Here is a 7,591-nt window from a genome sequence, read left to right as displayed (position 1 = left end):
TGGAGCTGGAAGGTACCAGATGGAGCCGGTCAGGCCAGCCCCTGCTGGGCGTGACCTGGGTTCTAATCACGGCGGCCGCACCCACAGGCCTGGGGTGCCACCAGCCCGGAACCCAGGCCTGAAGGAGGGGGGCACTGTGCCAGGCGTGTGGGCTGCAATCCCGCTCTGCACAAGCCCAAGAGCCTGGGCCCGGCTGGAGCTGGCTCCTGGGGCTGCAGCCATTGCAGGGCCCGTCTTCTTCCTCCCTGGGTTTAGCTGATCAGAGATACCTGGGCATAGGGTCAAAAGTCCAACAGCACTGAGAGGCTGATCATCCTAGACAGGCATCCTCTCCTCATGCCCCACCCCCACCCTGCCTGCCACAAAGCACCATTCCCAGCTTCTCAGCTTTCTCCCAATTTCAAATAAGGCTCAGTTGCTGTTTCTCCGTCTCCTACCTGTGGGCATCACCCACTGTTTCCAGCCCAGCGGATGAAGCTCCAGCCCCAGCTCGGCCATACCCTGTGGGTGTTTGTCTTAGCCCGGCCTGCCCAGCCTCCCTCCCATTAATAATTCCCTCTTGTTTACTGGCTGGTTTTCCTCCTGTTAATTTTCTCCATGCACTCCAGTGCCCCTGCCCCAGGCATCTGGATGCTGTGCTCACGGGATCCAGGCATCAGACCGCCCTTGCTAGGCCGACCCCTGCCTGCTTTTAGGGCAGGAGCTGGGCACTCTGACCCCTACCCTGCAGCCTGGTCCTCCCCGTTCCTCCTTCCCTCCCCACTGAGCTATGGCCCACCCCCTGGCACCTTCCCAAGGCAGGGTCATGGGAGGAGACCTTTGAAAATGTCGTCTTTGTGCCTGGAGAGTCCCACTGGAAATGATTTTATTCAGGAATAGAGAAGCCTTCTTCCCTTGGCTTCCAGCTTCCACTGCCAGTGAGACACTGACACTGGTCTGACTTCACGTCCTCGTCATGACCAGAGGCTCCCCAGCCCTGGTCACTGATGGTGTGGTTACTGCTCGCAGGACGGACGCAGCCATCGATACGCGTTCACTCGCTGAGCCACGGGCTCACGTGTTCTTTTAGGTCCGCACGTTTTATAGTGCTGTTTTTTTTTTTTTTTTTTATCATTTCTCCCAACTCTGATGCTTTGGTCTCTTTCTGGAATAGCTGTTGCTGAGACCTCCCCCTCATTTCAGACCTCTTCTCTCCTTTGCCTTTCATCCTCCTTTGCGGGAGATTCCTGCCTTCCACCAAATTTTTTTTTCATGGTCCCACCAAGAGTTCTCTCCTGCTCTTGATGCAGAGAAGCCTATTCTCGTTTCAAGGATTCCATATGCTGTTTCAACATCCCCATTGGCTTCTATTTAAGAGACAGGCAAGTGCTGGTGGGAGACTTGTGTGCCCTGTGGGCACACACCCATGAGCACATATACACAAGCACACGCTTCTGCCTGGCAGGCTCTTTGGGATTCCCTACTGGGTTTGTGTCTCGGGATTTCTCCTCCAACCAACTGGCTCTAAGAGCCTCTCTTTCATCACTCTCACTGGATACTGGCCTTTGCCTGGTGTCCTGCAGCCAGCACAGGGGAGGGCCCAGAGCACAGACTCAATGCCAGCCATGTTCTCTGGGCAACAATGTCGCTGAGAGGGGCCAGACACCCTGCAGCAACCACTTGAGCCACAGAGGCAAGTCTGCTCCCCAGCAAAGGCATCCCTGGAAAGCTCCCCAACCAGTGTCCATGGCGGCGGGGGCTGTGTGTGATCCATCTGTCCCTCTGTTCCCCCATGGAGCCTGTGCATCCTTCAGGAGCAGGGATGACTTCCTGTCCACGTCCCCACAAACAGCTGGGCTCAATTCCCAAGCTGACACGTGAATGCTAGTATTGTGGGCACCTCTCCTGTTCCTCTCCTGGGATCCCGTCTCCCTGAAGAGGCCCTGGTGAGCTGGGCGAAGAACTAGCCCGCTTGGTACTTTGCTTCAAGAAAGCAGAATCCGCCAGGGCAGCACCATCAGAGGCTCCAGACCCACGTGTGCCCCCTCTCAGGTGATGCCCTGCTGGCTTCAACTCAGAGGGGGCTTGGGGAGGCCCCCACACTTGGGTCCTGGGAACCACAGCAGTGGCTTCCCCCTGTGCCACTAAGCAGCCTCTGAGTGTCCCCGGTGCCCGTGCAGGGGTGGGTGGGTAAGGGCCTTCCCTGGTGGCTCAGACTGTAAAGAATCTGCCTGTGATGCAGGAGACCTGGGTTCGAAACCTGGGTTGGGAAGATCCCCTGGAGAAGGAAATGGCAACCCACTCTAGTATTCTTGCCTGGGGCATCCCATGGACAAAGGAGCCTGGCAGGCTACAATCCATGTGGTTGCAAAGAGCTGGGCATGACTAAGCGACTAGTACTTTTATTTCACAGCCTCCCTGTGTCCCAGTGTACATGCAGAGCTGGGTAAGGGGCACGTGGGGCTCGGTCGGGAGGAGGGGGCTGGGGTGCTGAAGATGGAGGTGGGGACGTCCCCGGCAGCCTCAGATGACCTGACTCAGCCTGTCCAGTCCTAAGCTACACTTGGCCCTGACCTGACTCTGCCTTTCAGGCTGGCCTGGCTCAGGGGCCCTTGCAGCCCAGCACCCCCTGAGCCTGTGTTCTTCCCGAAAGATGGGATTCCTGGACCCCAGGAGGCTCAGCACCATCCTGTGGGCTGCCCTGAAGAAGCACAGCCTTCCTGCCTGGCCTGGGGCTCTGATCACTGAGCTCTCACAGTCACCAGGATCCACACGGCACCGACTATGGGACCTGCCACTCCTCGGGTGAGGCCACCACGGCACCTCCATCCATGCGGCATCTCTTCCTCTAGGTCTGGCTGATGAGACCCTGCCTGGGGGGAGGCGGGGCTCGGCCTCCCCGGCACTGTTCACATGACCCCGTCTTTGCTCAGGCAAACTTGACCCACCATGATGGCCTTGTGCTCAGGTAATTCTGCCTGGCCAGGCTGGAGACTGGGAGTCACACGGAATCCGGGCAGGACTGGGCTTCACAAACCACACAGCACACAGGTCTGTCTGAAAGGCAGCTGGGACAGCTGGGGGCTCTTGCAGGTAGAGCCCCAGGGATGCTGCTCAACACCCTACAGGGCGCAGGACCACCCACGACAAGGAATCATCTGGAAAAACTGTCCCGGTGATGAGGCAGAGAAACCCTGTCTCAGCTAACTGGAGATTCACCCGCCTCCATGGGGGCTGGGAGACCCTCCTGGCCGCCCTTGGCCTGGCAGCGGGAGGTGGGTGGTGGGCCTCCTGCACCCGTGACACCTCTGGGGCACCACAGGCATCACAGAAACCACCCTCCTGGCTTGGTTGGCCAATGGCTCCCATCCTGTCTCTCAACACAGCCACCCCGAAAACCCGGTCCCTGTGCCAGGCTTGGCTGGCACAGACGCTGTTTCCCCTGAGCTGCCCCAGATAAGAAATCAGAGCCCTGACTTGGACAGACAGCCTGGACAGGTGACCTCAGGCGTCCTCCAAATACTCCACGCCCCCTGTGTCTTGCCCCTCACTGATCTTCTGGAAGGCAGATATTTCCCTGCTCTGCCAGGCAAGGAAACCAGGTGCAGAGGGAATGTGACCTGCTGGGCTCAGGCTGCTAGTTAGCGGAGAGCTGGGCAAGGAGCCAGGCCCCGTCCTGACCTAGATCCTCGCCGCCCCAATGGGACGCCTGGGTGAGCAGCGACTCTCCCTGGAAATAAAGGCGCTGATACAGGTGGTCAGTGGCTTTGGGCAAGGCAACTGCCACAGGCAAAGGAGACAAGCAGCTGAGATCCATTCAGAAACTGAAACTAAAATTCCGGGACCCAGACGTGGTGAGTGCCATGCCCAACGGGTCACGCACAGACAGGCGTCTCGGGGCAAGCCATGTCACGCCACCTCACCTCTGCCCCTGGTTTCCTCTCGTGTAGGTGAAGAGAAGCTCCATGCAGGGTCAGAGACAATCCCCCCTCTCCCTGAGCCCGCGGGGAATCAGAGCCCTTGGGGAACTGGCATGCTCCCTTCTCCCACACGTTCCTCTCTTCTAGGTGCCCAGGTAAGAGGCGGTGGGGGAGGGGCCTCTGCCAGCTTGCCATTCCCCCCTGCAAGTGCCAGGGAGGACCCGGGGAAGCCCTGGGTAGTGCGCAAGATGTGATGCCGGCTTCTACAGCCTGTGGGCATCGTCAGGGCAGCGACCAAAAGAGGAGCCAGCTTCGGCTGAGTCAGCACCTAACTGCTCCCCTTTCACAGACAGTAAACTGAGGCCAGAGGGCTTAAGTAACTTAGGAGACCCAGAGCTAGGATTTGGACCTGGAGCCCTCACGTCCAAGCACTAGTCAATGGGGCTGCAGGGTAGACAGGTTGGCCTGACAAGCACCCCCTGAGGCCCCACACCAAGAGATGCAGACTGTTCACCCCCAGGTCGGATGCGGAGTTACCCCCACCACCAAAGTGGTCCCTGTTGAGCTGAGGTTCAGCTGAATCTCAAAACAGATCCTTGTTTCCGGGATGCAGAAACGGAGGTTGGGCAGCTAGGACAGGGGTCTTGGGATCAGTGGGATCCACAGCTTCAGGAGCCTAAGCTCACCCTCCTTAGCCAAGAATGAGCAGATCCCCTCCCTCTGCCCACCAGGGTGAGGAGGAGTCCTCATTCTTGGGGCTGCTACACTTGGTACCAAAGTGGGTTTGGGCAACAGATTCTCCAGAGTTGGGAGGGTCGTTTGCTCCCTCCCTCCACCTGCTTTCAAAGGTCCCAGGGTCTTCCTACGGATCTCTCAGCCCTGATGCCCCAGTGGGCGGCAGAGTTCCCCTCCACGGCGAGGAGTGTCCCCTAGGGCTTAGAGGAGAAAAGGCAGCAGGCAGCTGGGACGCTTGAAGCCCGGGAGTGGGGTAAGGAGCTCTAGGTCCAGCCAGGCTTTGTCCCCTCCCGCTGCCTTCGCTGGGCAGCCACTGCGGAGGGAGGGAGCCGCAAAGTGTCGCGGCCCCCGGGGCGGGGCTTTCTGGAAAAGCGAAGGTGAGGAAAGGGGCCAGCCCCCTCCCAAAGGCTCACCCCCTGCCTCCACCTCGCTCACCCGTCCCTTCCCCGGCTCGCCTGTCCCCCAGGCTCACTCGTTTCCCTCTCTCACCTGTCCCCCAGGCTTACCTGCGCTGCGGGGCGGAGGACGGAGCTACGAGCGCGTCAGCGGGTACAGCCTCCAGGCTCCGCGCCCCAGCGGGCAGCAGCTCCCGGCCGGCGCTCTGTCCGGCCGCTCGGTCCCTCCCCGTCCCCGCCCCCACACTTCCTGTGCGGCCCAGAGGGAGGCGGCGGCGCCCCGGCCCCGCCAGGTGGGTGGCCAGGTGGGGCGGGGCGCGCGCCCGGCGGCTCCGGCTCCGAGTGCCGGCGGTGGGAGGGGACGGCGGGGTGCGCCCCAGGTACCTGGCCGCGCTGCCTGCGTCGCTGTTCCCACCTGGCCCGCGGGAGCCCACGTGACTCGCAGCCGAGCGGGCTCGCGCCTCTGAGTCCAGTCTGGAGTCTCTTGCCGGAGGCCAGCGCCGCTCCGGGACCGCCCCCAAAGCCGCGCCCCCACGCCCACTCGCTCGTGCTGGGCTTCGCCTGCCTGGTTGCGGCCAGGGCTACGCGGCTTCCCCCAGTGCGACTCTGAATTTCCGGCTGGGCTGCCCCCTCCTCCAGGAAGCCCTCCTGGAACCCGACCAGCCCTGTGGGGAAATCTAAGGTTTGCAAGGCCTCGCCTGAAGAAATGACCCCACCTTCTGGATTCTTTGCAGAATGGCGGCCAGAGGGCGGCCCTGGAGCGTTCAGAGCACTCCCTTGGCCTTCACGGCATTCATTGGCATCATCCCCACCTGACAGACCAGATCGCTGAAGCCTGGAAAGTCAGGTCTTGTTAGCCTGCACGAAGCTCAGTCTGGGTTCCAAGCCCGACCTTTCCAGGCCTTGTTCAGGTGGGCAGAGGCTGCAACAGTCCCTTAGATGGAGTTTCAGGAATCCGGCTTCCTGGTGCTACAGGAGGTGCGGGGGGCTGGGACAGGTGTGCCGGGACAGAGCTTGGACTGACCTGCCGGTCTGCCAGGCAGGGCCTGCACATCCCCCACTCCATTCTACCTGCCCTGTGTCACCCACCACCCCAAAACCCCAGCTTGACACCAACCCAGGGCGGCAATAGCAGAGCCCGCTCTCAGCCTACTCAGGGACTGCCTGTGGCTTCCTCCCATCTGTGTGTGTTGGGTGAGGGCTAATGGCTGACCCCTGTGGGCAGAGTCCTTCGCCCTGCGGCCACCTGGGTGGACAGACTGCTTCCAGGCAGCTCTTGGGAAAGTTGGGCACGTGCTTCCCTCCAGAGGTCATTTTGGGTACTACACCACAAGGCCCAGAAGGCAGGAGTGAGCGGTTGCGGGAGTTGTGGAGGGTCTTGGAGGATGGGGAGACCCAGGCCAGGAGGATTCCTGACCCCTACGCGATGCTTTCCTTTAAAACCGTCTTTCAGAACCCGGCTTGGTCATTTCGTGGTTCATCCTCCCACCTGAGGCTGGCCTCTGGCTGGCTGAGTGTGTGGTTGGGGCCAGGGGACCAGGAGCAGATGGTTTGGCCTGTCTGGGCCTTTGCTGTCTCAGCTGTAAAGCAGAGATTGGATGCTGGCACATGAAATAACCTGGAGTCCAGGCCCAGGGCTGATGGCTGGAAGGGAACAGCTGAGGGTCCTGTGACGGGCGTGGGGAGAAGGACCCGGGGCTGACCGCACAGCCCTCTTCCTCCGCTCATCTGCCGGTGGGGGTGAGTCTCTGGAACTCTCCCACCCTGTGGCTGGGACCCAGGGTGTGCAGGGCCAGGTCACACCCAGGGTGTGCAGGGCCGGGGCAGTCCTTTCGGCGGCGCCCAGGCTTCCTTCCCACCCCGGGCTTCCAGGCCAGCTGTTCCCCACCCTGAGAGCTGAATGCAGCATTGATGTACCCCTATTTGAAAAATGGGTCTTTGCAGGTGTGATTGAGACAGGAGCCTACCTGATTAGGCCCCAAATCCAATAAGAAGAGGAGAGCTGGACACCCAGACAGAAGGGAGGGGTCCGGTGTGGATGGAGACGTAGATTGGAGTCATGTGTCTGTGGGTCAAGGATGCTGAGAAGGTGGAAGAGGCGGGAAGGATCCCCCGCTAGAGACTGCCCTCACTTTGATCTCAGACATCCTGCTCAGAGCTGGGAAAGGATGTGTCTCTGTTGTTTTGTGGCCATTCATTGCGGTGGCCCAGGAAGATGACCGGCCTCTCCCATCTCGTCTCTGCCTCTGACAAGCATCCTACTTGGCTGACCTGTTTCTGTCTTCCCGCTGGCATGCAGGCTTCACGGGATAGGGGGTGGTCTGCACAGAGAGGGCAGCCTGCACCCCGTTCCTGTGTGTCGGGGTGCCTCTGTGCTTGGCCTCGGGGCACCGTTCAGCAGGCCAGGAGGAGACGGGGCAGCACGGATTAGACGGAGCTCACCCCACATGTATGGGCCTCACTAGCCTGGGGACATTTTAAGCCTTGAGAATTGAGAGGAAGAGGCCTTATGAAGGTGGCTCTTGTGTGGCCCTGGGGTCTTCTCCCTCCCCGTCCCCCATG

General features: G+C 60.7%; 1 protein-coding gene across 4 annotated transcripts in view; it reads right to left on the bottom strand.

Annotated features, from left to right (window-relative positions):
* The window catches only part of ARHGEF16 (Rho guanine nucleotide exchange factor 16), a 24,052-nt gene extending 18,521 nt beyond the window's left edge, over positions 1-5,531 (bottom strand). For 2 of the 4 annotated variants that reach the window (XR_015142753.1, XM_086342579.1), the window contains exon 1: positions 5,141-5,203. The gene's annotated coding sequence lies outside the window, so the exon portion shown is untranslated. Of the gene's footprint in view, positions 1-437; positions 519-5,140; positions 5,204-5,413 lie in introns of those variants that run through there. The other 2 variants (XM_086342580.1, XM_086342581.1) reach the window with 2 other exon arrangements.
* Positions 5,532-7,591: the final 2,060 nt, after the last annotated feature.

This window comes from Bos grunniens, chromosome 16 (assembly GCF_055505025.1).
Source record: "Bos grunniens cultivar Pamir isolate PY7600 chromosome 16, Bosgru_T2T1.0, whole genome shotgun sequence".
NCBI lineage: Eukaryota > Metazoa > Chordata > Mammalia > Artiodactyla > Bovidae > Bos > Bos grunniens.
This window is presented reverse-complemented; position numbering and strand designations above follow the sequence as displayed.